Below are 14,004 nucleotides of genomic sequence, written 5' to 3' on the forward strand. Positions count from 1 at the left end.
GCACCACAAAAGGGAGCCCAGCCCACAGTCATATCGGAAGGGCAACAGATGCACCCGGGCAACTGAACATGCAGCCCGAGGGCCAAAAGGGCAACAACACCCGCCGCCCTCCCCGGCCCCCTCGACCAAAGACATGCCACATCAGCTACACCCAATCACGCACAAAATTATCTGCATAATGTTGCAGAATCACAACTAGTGACATGCATGTGTCGTCACAAAAATGAGCATCACACATTAATTTCCGAAGCAACAAATCCAAATTTATTAAAATGAACACAGAAATGAAATGAAGACACATTGCGGCTCCCCTCGGGCCAATCCGTAGGTCACAGCCTGCAAGACAAAAATCACGATGAGAAGGTGTGTCCTGTGCACATCAAAGGACAGAGAGAGAGCGAAGGAGAGAGAGAGGAAGAAAGGGAGAGAGAGAGAGAAAAGAAGAAGAGAGTGGGAGAGAGACAGAGAGGAAGAGGGGGAGAGAGAGAGAGAAGAAGAAGAGAGGGGGAGAGAGAGAGCGAGAGAGAGAGAGAGAGAGAGAGGAAGAGAGTGGGAGAGAGAGAGAGGAAGAGAGTGGGAGAGAGAGAGAGTGAAGAAGAGAGTGGGAGAGAGAGAGGAAGAGGGGGAGAGAGAGAGAGAAGAAGAGAGTGGGATAGAGGGATAGAGGGAAAGAGGAAGAGGTGGAAAGAGAGAGAGAAGAAGAGAGGGGGAGAGAGAGAGAGGAAGAGAGTGGGAGAGCGAAGGAGAGAGAGAGGAAGAAAGGGAGAGAGAGAGAGAAAAGAAGAAGAGAGTGGGAGAGAGACAGAGAGGAAGAGGGGGAGAGAGAGAGAGAAGAAGAAGAAGAGAGGGGAAGAGAGAGAGAGAGAGAGGAAGAGAGTGGGGGAGAGAGAGAGAGGAAGAGAGTGGGAGAGAGAGAGAGTGAAGAAGAGAATGGGAGAGAGCGAGGAAGAGGGGGAGAGAGAGAGAGAAGAAGAGAGTGGGATAGAGAGAGAGAAGAAGAGTGGGAGAGAGAGAGAGGAAGAGAGTGGGAGAGAGAGAGAGTGAAGAAGAGAGTGGGAGAGAGAGAGGAAGAGGGGGAGAGAGAGAAAGAAGAAGAGAGTGGGATAGAGAGAGAGAGGAAGAGGGGGAAAGAGAGAGAGAGCTAGAGAGTGGGAGAGAGAGAGAGAAAGGCAGTGGGAGAGAGAGAGAGAAGAAGAAGAGAGGGAGAGAGAGAGAGAGAGAGAGAGAGAGGAAGAGAGTGGGGGGTTGAGAGAGAGAGAGAGAGGAAGAGAGTGGGAGAGAGAGAGAGGAAGAGGGGGAGAGAGAGAGAGAGAGAAGAAGAAGAGAGTGGAAGAGAGAGAGAGAGGAAGAGAGTGGGAGAGAGAGAGACAGAGGAAGAGAGAGAGAGAGAGAGAGAGAGAGAGAGAGAGAGAGAGAGAGAGCGCCGCCCCTGCACACCCAGGCCACACTGCTCACCTGCTGCCACCGGTGCGTTTCCAACCACCTGCTGGCATGTAGTGCAGTCCATTAGGTCACACATCTGAGACAGACCCATCATCTGAAACAGAGTCCAGATACATGTTTGGCACAGGACACACAATCGCACAAGACAACATCACCTGCCCACCCATGCACACCCAGACAGAGGCACCCCAGACCCCCCGCGTCCCATCGAAGCATGCCCGCCCATGCACACCCAGGTCGCACTGCTCACTTTCCGCCACCGGCGTGCAGACAGGAGGTCCCACCCCGTGCCGCTGCAGGCTACAAGCCCGGGGCCTGCAGACCTGGCACACTCCACACTATGCCGCCCTGCTCCGCAGGCCACCAGGTCTCACGTTTGGTGCTGGGTCTTGATTACTCCATGGCAGAGGACATACCAGGGCACCCGGCCTCATCGCAGGTTGCACACCCGCTCAGCCCAATAGGTGCCACCGACTCTGTGATCCCGGAAGTGACGCCATGTGGCGGTAGGCCCGCGCTGCCCGCTGGCTCTGTCCAGCAGGGCGCACAAAACCTGAGCTGTCTGGACCGCCGGGACGGGGCATCATTGCAGGCTGCACACCCGCTCAGCAGCTTAAGGTGCCACTGACTCAGTGCACCCCAAGTCACCGTCCCGTGGCGGGGTGCCTGTGCTGGCCGCAATGTTCCAGGTGCCACTAACCCTGTTAAAGCCCAGTCAGCGCCACGTGGTGGCAGGCCCGTGACGGACGCAAGGCCTCGGGTGCCACTAAGCCTGTGCAAGCCCAGTCAGCGCTACGTGGTGGCAGGTCCGTGATGGACGCAAGGCCTCGGGTGCCACTAAGCCTGTGCGCAACAACTCGTGGGCCCTTTATGATTGAGAACCGTGGCAGAGGGGAATGTGACGTCGTCGGCCCCTTATGTTGGCGGAGTCACATGGCCTGTGACACCTGTGCTGGATGGGTGTGGTGTACATGCAAACCTGCCCTCAGGGAGTGGCTGTGGCATGCTGACAACTAGACCAGTGACCTGCACACCACCAGCGAGTACGCCTGCGACGGGTAGCAATGAGGATCCCCCCTTCGCCTCTTGACTTCGTCCATTGTCCTCGATGTCCCCCCATATTCCAGTTTTGGTGCCTAATGACACATTGGAGGTGACCTACAGTTGTAGACGGTGCTCCATCACCTCCGTAACTATGATCCTGTTCGCCTGCAGACTGAACTTCGTATTTCTCTTCTTCTTGTCCTTGCCCTTCCCTGTCCCTGAGGTCCCGGGCTGGTCGTCTGGGGTGCTTGTGGGGTTGCACTTGTCCTCTGTGTCTGCTTCGGCTGCCTCCATGGTGCTTGGGTGTTGGTCAGTTTGTGTTTGGGTGTTTTTTTCTACTTTTATGGAGATTTTTCCCGCCGGCCAGGTGTGTGTTGCAGGCCTGGTGCTGCTTATCGCTTATTTCCTCATCGCGCTTTGGCCAATCGCAGGTTTTTTGGTGTTGTGGTTTGTGTTTTTATCTCCATCGAGGTGGTTGTGTCGCAGACATTGTCCGCGGTTTCGGCAGACTATCGCATGGTACCGCCTTGTTGTGAATTCCACTGGTTATTTTCCCGCGATGGGCTGCGATGTTGAGAGTTGTGTTAAGCTACTCTTGCGGTAGTTATCACACGTTCTTGTGAATATGCCCCTAAATGCATTAAGCCCGATGTTAGCCATTTCAGAAATATTCTGTACAGGAGGCATACCCATGCTCGTGTTTTGCCCTAATTTGATATAATGGTTTGTGTTCAAGGGGGTTTCATGGCGACTGACGGTTCAGGAGAAGAATTCTGTGGAAGGGGAAGATTTGGAGGGGGTTGTTTTGCATGGGTTTGTTTCTATTTGTTGTTCAGTCCTTAACTGTTTCGTATTTACAACCACAATGTCATACAGTGATACACTCTGGATTAGCAGTCACCATACGCAGAGGCTGGCTCTTCCTATATCCTCTAGCCTGTGCATTTGCGTTCGTCGATTATCCCCACTATGATCACATTTGACCCCAATGCCACACTTTAAGATTATGTCCTGGAATGCTAGTGACCTCCTAGATCGCATCATGCTGACTGCTATCCTTCGTTATGCTAAACAATTCATGCCTGCCGTATTGATGCTACAAGAGGCACACTTGCTGGGAATGCACTGCACCTTTCTGAAATGCTTTGGATATGATTGAATATATCACGCAGGGATCCCAAAGAGTGCCACTCCTTTTACACAAGACATTTCCGTTGGTGGTGAGTTCCGCCATCTCAGATGCCCAGGGCCACTTTGTGGGTGTGGAGGACCTCCTTGAAAGGCAGCAACATAATTTCCCTATTACAGACATACCACCCTAGTTGCCCGAAGCTCTGAAGGCAATATGAGCCATCCATGTGTTTCCTCATTGGGTCACCATTCAATAGAAGGGGACTGCAGTGCCTCCCCCAATCCTTCTGTTGACTCCTCAAACACTCCTACAGTGAGCCAACTGGACTCTGCCAAGCAACTTTCGACTTGGATGGACTCACTGGGGTTGTGCAATGCCTGAAGGGTATGGCACCCTAGTAATTTGGAATTCACACACACACCTCGACCACAGACAAGACATTATCTCATATAGATCTACTTCTCCTCCCAGCAACCAACATCCTGACAGGCGCTATGATCCTTCTCAGGGAAATCTTGGACCATTCACACATTACCACCCAGTTCGGGAGGGCAGATAAAACTCAATGTCCTATCTGGCGACTTTACGCATGATGCTTAGTCGATACCTGATTACTTATTAACTGAACTCCAAGCGTACTTTGAACAGAACATGGGCATGACATCATCTCTCTGGATACCATGGGCAGCTGGCAAAGCCACTATAAGAGGCCTAGCCCAAGGATATATTAGACATAAGGCAAAAGAAAAGCTCAGTCACTTAACTGCACTTGAAAACAAAATACTAGACATGGAAAAGCAAATTCTGATCGACCCGTCAGCGACCCTATATCGCTAGCTTCAAATCTCTAAGGCTTCACTGAGACAAATCTCACTTGAAGAAGCTTGGCACTGCTGGAGGACAACCATGCAGCAGGTGTAAGAAATGGGAGACAAGATTGGAAAATTATTGTACTGGTTGGCCACTAACGAAATGACCTCCAAGATTGTCCCCAAAATCACTGAGCGATCCAGTATTCGCAGACGTACTTCAGCCGAGGTTGCAATGTAGTTCGCCGATTTCTACCAGAAGCTCTATGCCTTTCATCCCAGTCTCAAGAGGAACAGGACCACCTGTCCCAAAATGAATATTTGATGCAGTCGACTGGTCTTTCCTGCTCGAGGTCTTAAAGTGAATTAGTTTTCGTGAGCGATTTAGAGCCTACATGCGGCTGTTCACAGTGCTTAATTTGTAAAAAATTAAGTGCCAGGGCCCTTCTCGGAAGGCCACTGTAGCCTGCGGCACCTATACCCTGCCAGCGCTGCCAATGGCAGTACTAACATAACACCTAGCCACCTCACTCCTACAATAGTGGAAATGCAGTCTATTTCAGGCTACACAAAGCTAGTATAATGGCATGAGAGGATGATATTATTCATTTTCACTGTATATTGATTTAATAAACACGGTTGTGGTGCTCATCTCAAAATTAAAAAGACAGTGCCACTATGTGGTGGATTGTCAGTAGAGCTGGTGCTGACAATTAGGTGCCAGTGCCATGCACCGGAAACCAATGGCACAAATGAAGCACATACCGCTATGTGTGGGCAAACGTAGTAATTTCGGACACCTTCTCGATCTGTAGAGGCAACAGACAAGGGTTTGATCTATCCCCACTTCTATTTGCCCTTGCCATTGAGCCCTTAGCTTGGCTCATTCGCTGTGATGTACGGGTCAAGGATTGGCAATGAAATGCACGGATCGAAGATATTTTTGCTCTATATGCAAATATCTTCCTCTCCCTAGCCAACCCGCATCTCTCAGGATCTCGCTTCCTGGAGATACTAACCTTATATGAATCTGCCTCAGGCCTCCGGGAGAACTGGAACAAGTTACTCCTGGTCCCTATCTGAGGTGATCTGAAAACTGTAAACTGGGACACATCCATCCCCATCCAAAAGCTAAGCTTTCAATATGTAGGCTTTTATACCTCCAGGAATCCCGACTTAGCTGAGAGCCTCAACCTTTCATCACTTACTCCTAAAAGGGAACAAGACTTCCAGAGATGGGAACTGCTCGCACTTAACTTACTTGGGAGAGTGGTGCTATTCAAAATGATGATCCTTCCAAGATTCTTGTGTACCCTCCAATATTTTCCATTCGACATTCCTAACTGTTGGTTCGTGAAACTCAACACTCTGATCCACAATTTCCTATGGGCGGGTAAACCACCTTGTATAGCACTGAACAAATGCAGACAGTCGATCTTCGAAGGGGGATTAAGGATAGCAGACATCAAACTGCATTTCCCAACTGAAGATGATTAATGAATGGTTGATTGGGGGATGGATTGACCCAATATACCGACTGGAGCTCTCTCGCTTAGTTCGGGATGACATAATGAGACTGCTCTAGGGCGATCCCATACCCCATCTTCGCTGTCTCTCAGAGATGTCTGCGGTGATCATTAGGTTATGGAGGGCAGCCCTGCGCATTATGGGATGGGACAAGATACTCATACAGCTTACTCCACTATAAGTGGGATGGTGCCTACATCACAACAGTCGCGGCTCACATGACTTGCGGGTGGGGGGGTGGTTGGGGGCGTCGCATGGAGGTTCGCACGTGGGGGATTTAAAACATAAATAAAAAAACTTACCATACCGAGTCCTGCGCGGCCTCCGCTTCTGGACGGGTCCCGTGCATTTACCTGCAGCTTTTGGAACAGGAAGCAGGTATCCTCCTTCCCCTAAGCCAATCACAACGCTGCAATGGCAGCTTTATGATTGGTGCGGACGGCGCCCAGTCGGACGCCTGTAGGGAGGCCATTTTCTCTATGTAGGCTGCAAGCAGCCTACATAGAGAAAATCCAGAGTGCGCATGACAGGTTAGGGGCCGACCAAACAGTCAGGGCCTGTTACATTGTGCAAGCCACTCCTCCCCGACCTGCCCGCCCCCAACCAGGCATACCATTCTGCTTTCTCGCAGCGCAAGAAGCAGAAACATAAAATGGTATTTAAAATACAATTTTATGTTTCTGCTTTTCGCACTGCGAGAAAGCAGTGGGGTGACGCACCTCCACCCTAATGGAGGAGCCGCCCCTGCATCACAATGCACACCTCGAAGGCTTTAGGAAATGGGACAGAATTGGACTTAGAACCTTAGGCGACATCTGACAAGGAGGGCATTTATGCTGTTTCCAAAATCTACAACAGCAGTTCTACCTACCCCACACAGAATTCCACGAATACCTGAAACACTGCCATGCCCTGTCATATCACCTGCGTGACTCTACTGAGTTGCCCGAATACAACCCTCTTAAAGCCAAACTTCTTATGGGCCGTCTGGGTAAAGGAGAAATATCTCACATATTCAACACATTAGTAATGAATGCTCTGGAAGTGTTTCTAACCCTTAAAGAAAAATGGGAGGAGTGGACAGACCCCCTGGAGGAGATAGATAGGCGAGATGCCTGGATGGCTATCTGTGAAATAGCTCTCTCTTCCAAAATGCAGTTAATATAGCTATACTATTTACACACCACCTACTTAACACCAAATTGGCTGTGGCATGCAAGGAAACATTCCCAACCCACCTGATTCCGCTGCACTCAGACAGACACAGACTTCTTTAATGTTGTATGCTCCTGCCCTGAATAACGGGCTACTGGCAAGTCATTGAAAAGACTCTCTCTCTGATCCTGGACTGTTCAGTGGTCCTGACCTAGGTTGTCCCCGCTGTGAACAGGTAATGGTGGGGGTGACCACAATGTTCGCCAAACAAGACATTGCTCGCAGATGGAGGTCCTCTCAACCCCCACCATGGTGGAATGGCGGATGAGGGTGGACTGAAGGGTCAAGATGGTTTAGCCGATTTATCAAGCTAGGGACTGTCCACAGTAACACACAAAGATTTGGAGCAAGTGGTGGGCATACTAAGGGCTGGAGAACAATGGATAAATGACTTGTGACTAAGAGTGCAATGTTAAGGTGTATGAATACATCTCATTTGCTAAACCTGAAATGGATTGTACTGAATGTAATAGAGAAAACAATAAAAACAGGGTTTTTTTTTAATTAAAAAAAAAGAACATTGTGTCACTTATGGCAAAAATGTATCCTGAGATTAAAAAGATTGAACGTTTTGGAAAATAGATGACAGATTCAATGATCATGGTAATACATAAACCAAATTCGAATTATCATCCTATTTCACTAATGAATGCAGATATAAACATATCTAGGCAAATTTAAAGTACGCAAATGGAAGGTTATCATAATCTACGGACGAATAAGAATGGACTGGGCGTTGTAAAATGAAGGAGGCAGTAGTATAACACTGGTCTGTTGTCCGACTTGTTGAAATTGGCCTTTCATCAAAATTTTCCACGAGTTGGTATACATTTGGATGCAGAGATGTCCTAAACCGTGTAGCATGTGATTATCTATTTTCAGTAATCTGTCATATAAACTGACCTCTAGCCTGAGATCTTTATACAAAGAAACGAAGGCAAGGAGCCTAGTTGACATCAGGCTGTCCTCTGAATTTAATATTGAAAGAGGAACGAAGAAAGGCTACCCCTTTCCCAGTTATTTTGTAATATAGCAAAAGAAAAAAACACTTTGGCCGCAGTGCTAGGCAAACATGGAAGTTATAGTGAGAGGATAATTTCTATCAAGATTTACAAAAGGATGACTTGCTTCTAGTAGTAAGAAATCATTTTTGATTTTGTTTCAGTGAGTCTGATTCTAGATAGTAGATTTAAAAAAAAATATTTTACTAATGTTCACAGTTACAGCAGCAAAGGAAAAAAAACAGAAAAACAAAGTAAAAAAATGTGAATTCTTACAGAGAAAGGACTTGGGTATATAATGGGCAGTAGAGTAAGCAGCATCTTGCATCGATTGTCCAATACCAGTTATACCTCATGATTATTTCACGTCCAAATTATTCTGACACAAATACTGATGTAACAGTCCCACAGCATCATGATAATTAATTAACAGGCCAACATTCATTTGCAATACACTATAATAAGCAGTACAGGGGGTTTATCTAAAATCCACGTTACAGTACATTTGTGGTCCCATTTAAATAGTCTTTATCAGCAGCATGTGGTGCCAAGTATACCTGATAAGACACAAATATGTTACATGGTCTAGATTTAGGTGCCATTAGTAGATCTCAGGGGCATATTATCAAGGACGGCGTTAAAAACTATCTGGTTCTGGTGTGAACATGGACTTCTATTGGAATTCTCCAGGGCATATTATCAAGCCCATTATCGCTGCTTTATCGGCAGTTTTCTGCCGCTAAACCGGCGATAATCTTAACTCCGTCCTTGATAATATTCCCCATAGTTTTCAAATGTGGGGCTACATAATGTAGGGTCATATCGCCATTCAATAGTGAAGAGTGCCACCTTGCTCCATGTCACTGCTATGCATCTTTTTGCTAAGAGAAGCACTTAAGCTGTGAACCTTCTTACCAGTGTGAATACCTTCTAGAGGGGCAATCAGAGGGTCCAATACCAATTTAAGAAGTTCTATTCATCTAATCTCCTCAAAAATGAATTTCCAGCACGTGTGTATGGCAGGACAGTTCCAGGATACATGTATAAAATCTGCTGATTCATCCTGAAATCGAAAATAATCAGAGTTTTCCCTAAGGTCGTATTGGCACAATCTGGCAGAAGCTCAATAATATATTTGGTCATATCTAAAGTGTATAAACCTATGTCGACTATTTAGGGAGACATTTTTAATGGCAGACCAATAGAACTGCCAGTCTGTTTTTTCAGTCTTGTCGACTTTTGATTCCCCAGTTATTTCCCCACTTCTGGCAAGTGAATATAGATGGGAAATAAAAGGTCTGTGTTTCACATTCTAAATTAAGTATACCAAATATCGAACGAGACAGGTCCCTACAGAGTTCCACCCACAGTTCCCATCACTGCGCGGCACAACTGAGGTATTCAGTGTAATGGAAGTAGAATTCTGGTTCTGTCATTGGGTAACGGAGAGTAAAATACAGAGTCCAGTGACCTTGGTAAGTGGAGCACCGTAAAGAGTAAACCTAATTTATCTGGATTGAATCTTCAAGATCTTTGACGACGAGGATGGGATTGCCATGGACAGAGTATAACCAACTGGTAGCCAAAACAGGGGGGGCATGTTCTTATGTTGACGGACATGTTTTCTAACTGGTTAGAGTTGAACATTGTGAATACAATAAATACCAAGAGTGTGATAGAATTTCTATTTGAGATATTTGCCAAAGAAGATTTTCTGGGCTCACTTTGTACAGATAATGGAGTTCAATTTACCTCCAAGGAAATGTGTCAGTATTTGATGGAAAGCGGAATTAAACAAAAAGGGTGTGCACTATATCATCCTGAAGAAAATGGGACGGTGGAAAGACTCAAAAGAATGCTTAGATATGTATTTCAAGTGGCGAAAGATGCATGTAAGGGCGGGAAGGTGAACGTTAAGAAGTGGTTAGAGGCATACAGTTACCCCACATGGTGCTAATGGAAGGGTGCCTTTTGAATTATATAGGACAAGGAAATCCAATACCATATAATTTCCACCATGGACGAATGAAGGAATTGAGGTTAGTGATATGAAAGAAGATGTGATCGGAGATGGAAAGAAGAGAGGAAAGTGAATGAAAGGAAGGTCTGAAGAAACTTGTGATTAAGGTAGAGAAAACAGTTAAAGGCTCCTGTAAATCATGAACAGTCTGCAGTCCTATGTAAAATAGAAATGTGTTTAGAAATGTCACGAAAACTGAAAACCTCTGCATTTGGAACTTGAACAGAATTGTGAAGGTTAAGGATGACAGCAGTCACTGTGCGAAAGAAGAAGGAAAAGTACAAAAGGAATCTAAGCCAAGAGAATTGATGAGATCCAGCAGAAGCATTAAAAGACCTAATAAGGTTGACTACTGTATAGTGTATAGTTAATCTAGTTATAATGCTGTAATATAAGTGTATATATATCTGTATTGTATATAAAAAAAGGGAGATGTGTGGTATTCAGGGTAATTGAATTACTACAGGATTCTGGTTCTGAATATATAATGTATTCAGAAGATGCTGGGACACAACAGAAGAGTGCAACAGCCTTGGTGGCTGGAGTGCTGTAAAGAGCAAATGTAATTTATCTAAATTGAATCTGCAAACTCATTATTCTTAGAAACTGGCAAATCCTGATAGCAACCTTTAATATAAAGGTCTTGGGTGGTGAATCTCATACATCACTCTCTGAATTGACTCAATGTCAAGAATTTATTTTCTCGGAACCTATCACCCATGGCAACTGTGCAACCGACCCAACAATTGCCCAACTCCCTTTTCCAAGCACAAGGGTAGGCAGGTAAGGCAATTTTTTTCATTATGGTGGTATACATCAGTATTCATTGTCTATGTCTGAGCAGCCATCTCCACTCCTGCACCGTGAAGCCATTCAAATCAAGTGTTGCAATTTCTGGTGGTGGAGCTATATAATGTGGCTCCAAAGGGCAGTGGAGCAGCAGCATCTCTCTCTAACCACAAATGGGGCAAATGTTTAGGGCCGTGCAACCAGTAATGGGCAAAATGGCACTGTGCTACGTCGTACTAAAGTTCTATGTCTTAGGCCGCTAAGCCACCTTTTTTGTAAGAAACCATTAACGTTGATCACGTAACTCGAGGTTGTTTCCCAACCCAGGCAAGTTTTCATAACTGATGTAGTGTGTAAAAGAACTTTTTGGGAAAGGAAATGGGTATATTAAGAAACAAGACAAGAAATATCGGTAGAACCACCTTTTTCATTGTGGCTATCCTGCCTGCTAATGACAGTGATAATCTTATCCATTTCTGATATTTTATAATAATCTGTTTACTGCCACACCATAATTATTTACGATGACCTAAGCAGGATAACTGTGTATGCTGCTTTCTAAATATCATATCAGTTCCTCAGTCCATTTTTATTGGGAAATCCACTGTGCATTGGCACATTGATGCGATAAGCGGAAACATGAAGAACAGATGATGGACGGAATGCTAGACAATGCAAACATTCACCCCCAGTCACATGTCTGGGTTTAATACACAGTTGTTTTGCTCACCATGCCACCCCAGTTTGGACCCAGCCATATGCAAATCAGTCTTGACCCTGCTCCTCATGGGAACAGTCCAGCCCAAACTACCAAGCCAGGGCTTCTCTGGACAGGAAACAAGCATCCTGGGACCGGTTTCGGGGTATCACCCCTCATCAGCCAGACTAGTTTATATCCAGTGGCACAGTGAGCACAGGACCCACATGTGGGCGTACCCTTCCCACTTAGGGCAACAAAAGCAAAAAGAACAAATGATGGACGGAATGTTGAACAATGCAAACATTCACCCGCAGTCTTTTTCTGAACTTTTCTATGGTCGTTCAATCCCTGAACATTCCATGTCATCAGTCGCAGAACAGGCCTAGTTGAGTTGCTAACAATAGCCATTTGCTGTTAATCTTTCTGTCATGAGCTGTCTGGTATAACCATGAAATACACAAATCAAGGAAATTTGGTCCACAGCAATGTCACTGTTACGTTTGCTTAGCACAAGTTCAAATCGGGTGTGGCACAATTACTATTTGAATCTTAAATTCATATGATATGGTATTTATGGATGTAAACCAGGAGAGATACCAATGGCAACAGTGGATTACAAATTTGCCATCATTTATTAAAAGCGGGATATCAGGGTTTATCCAACTTAGCCCTAACACATATCTAGTTCACTGCAGTGTCAGGACCTGCAGTGTACTCTGAACACATTATTTTGCATGTTGTTCAGCTATGTGTTAAGCAGGACTTTTCTGCATACTGAACGCATCCGCAAATATCTCAAGCATGAGGCATCACTATTCCCACTTGTTTCGTATGTCATTATTGCTGTTTTATTAGTAGTGTATTTGTTTTCATGTCACACAAAGCCAAAGAACTCTTCACCATCATCAAGGAATTTGCGAAACCCAACATCGAAACCGCAGACTTCCTACCCTCCCAAGACCTTTGCAACAGACTCTGCAGATTCTTTCACCACAAAATCAAGACGATCTACAACAACTTCGACAACCAGGATCTCCCCACCGAACCAGCACCCCCCTCAGCCTGTGCACCGCGACAGACCCTGCTCAGTTGGACCCCACTCACCACAGCATCCACTTCAGAGCACCATCGGATCCCTGCCCACACCGCAACTTCCACTGAGCCACCCTCGCACCATAGCCACGCCGAACCATCTACTGCTTCCTCGAGACCACCTCCTTCCCCGAGGACTGGAAACATGGCAAAATCAACCCACTCCTGAAGAAATCCTCCACAGGCCCGACAGACCTTAAGAACGTCAGACCCATCTCCCTGCTTCTCTTCCCAGCCAAAGTCATCGGAAAAGCCATCAACACCCAACTAGCCGACTTCTTCGAAACAAAAAACATCCTGGACATCTCCCAATCCAGTTTCCAAAGCAATCACAGCACCCAGGCTGCCCTCCTCACCTCCACCGAGGATATCCGCTCCCTCCTCGACCAGGGCAAAACCACGGCCCTCATCCTCCTGGACCTCTCAGCAGCATTTAACACCTTCTCCCACCGCACACTAACCACTAGACTCCACGACGCCGGTATCCGCGACGGGGCCCTCAACTGGATCTGATCCTTCCTCACAAGCAGAACACAACGGAACCGACAGTGACCAACTGCGGAGGGCCCCAGGGCTCCTCTCTCAGCCCCACCCTCTTCAACGTCTACATGCCCCCCTCGCAACCATCATCAGGAACCACGGACTCAACATCGTCTCCTACGCTGAAGACACACTGCTGATCCTCACCAACGAACTCAGGGTCACCAGGCACAACTTCCAAGAAGGGATGAAAGCCGTCGCCACCTGGATGAAGAACAGCTACCTTAAGCTCAACTCAGACAAGACAGAAGTCCTCATCCTTGGATGCACCCCCTACACATGGAAAGATACCTGGTGGCCCTCTGCTCTAGGAACTCCCCCCACCCCGACAGACCAAACACGAAATCTCTGCATCATACTATATGTATCGCTCACTTTGGACCATCAGATTAACTCAGTATCCTAGGCCTGCTTCAATATCCTCCGCCTGCTGCAAAAGACCCTGAGATGGATCCCCAACGAATCTAACAAGACCGTCACTCATGCGCTCATCAGCAGCAGACTCGACTATGGCAACGCACTCTACACCAGTGTTACCCAGAAAAACCTCTGCAAGCTCACGAATGTTCAGAACGCTGCAGCCAGACTGGTCCTCGACCTACACGGCACAGCCACATCCCTCAACACCTCCGCGAACTCCACTGGCTCCTGGCAGACAGAAGAATAACCTTCAAACTCCTCACCCATGCTTA

At 46.7% G+C, this 14,004-nt stretch overlaps 1 long non-coding RNA gene across 1 annotated transcript in view; it reads right to left on the bottom strand.

The window, feature by feature from the left end:
• Positions 1-279: 279 nt before the first annotated feature.
• Positions 280-14,004, bottom strand: part of LOC146809430 (uncharacterized) — a 135,885-nt gene continuing 122,160 nt past the window's right edge. The window contains exons 3-4 of the long non-coding RNA XR_014965548.1: positions 1,456-1,537; positions 280-336 (exon numbers count right to left, since the gene is read on the bottom strand). This is a non-coding gene — a long non-coding RNA (uncharacterized LOC146809430). The remainder of the gene's footprint in view (positions 337-1,455; positions 1,538-14,004) is intronic.

The sequence above is a fragment of the Triturus cristatus genome, chromosome 7 (assembly GCF_964204655.1).
Source record: "Triturus cristatus chromosome 7, aTriCri1.1, whole genome shotgun sequence".
NCBI classification, from domain to species: domain Eukaryota; kingdom Metazoa; phylum Chordata; class Amphibia; order Caudata; family Salamandridae; genus Triturus; species Triturus cristatus.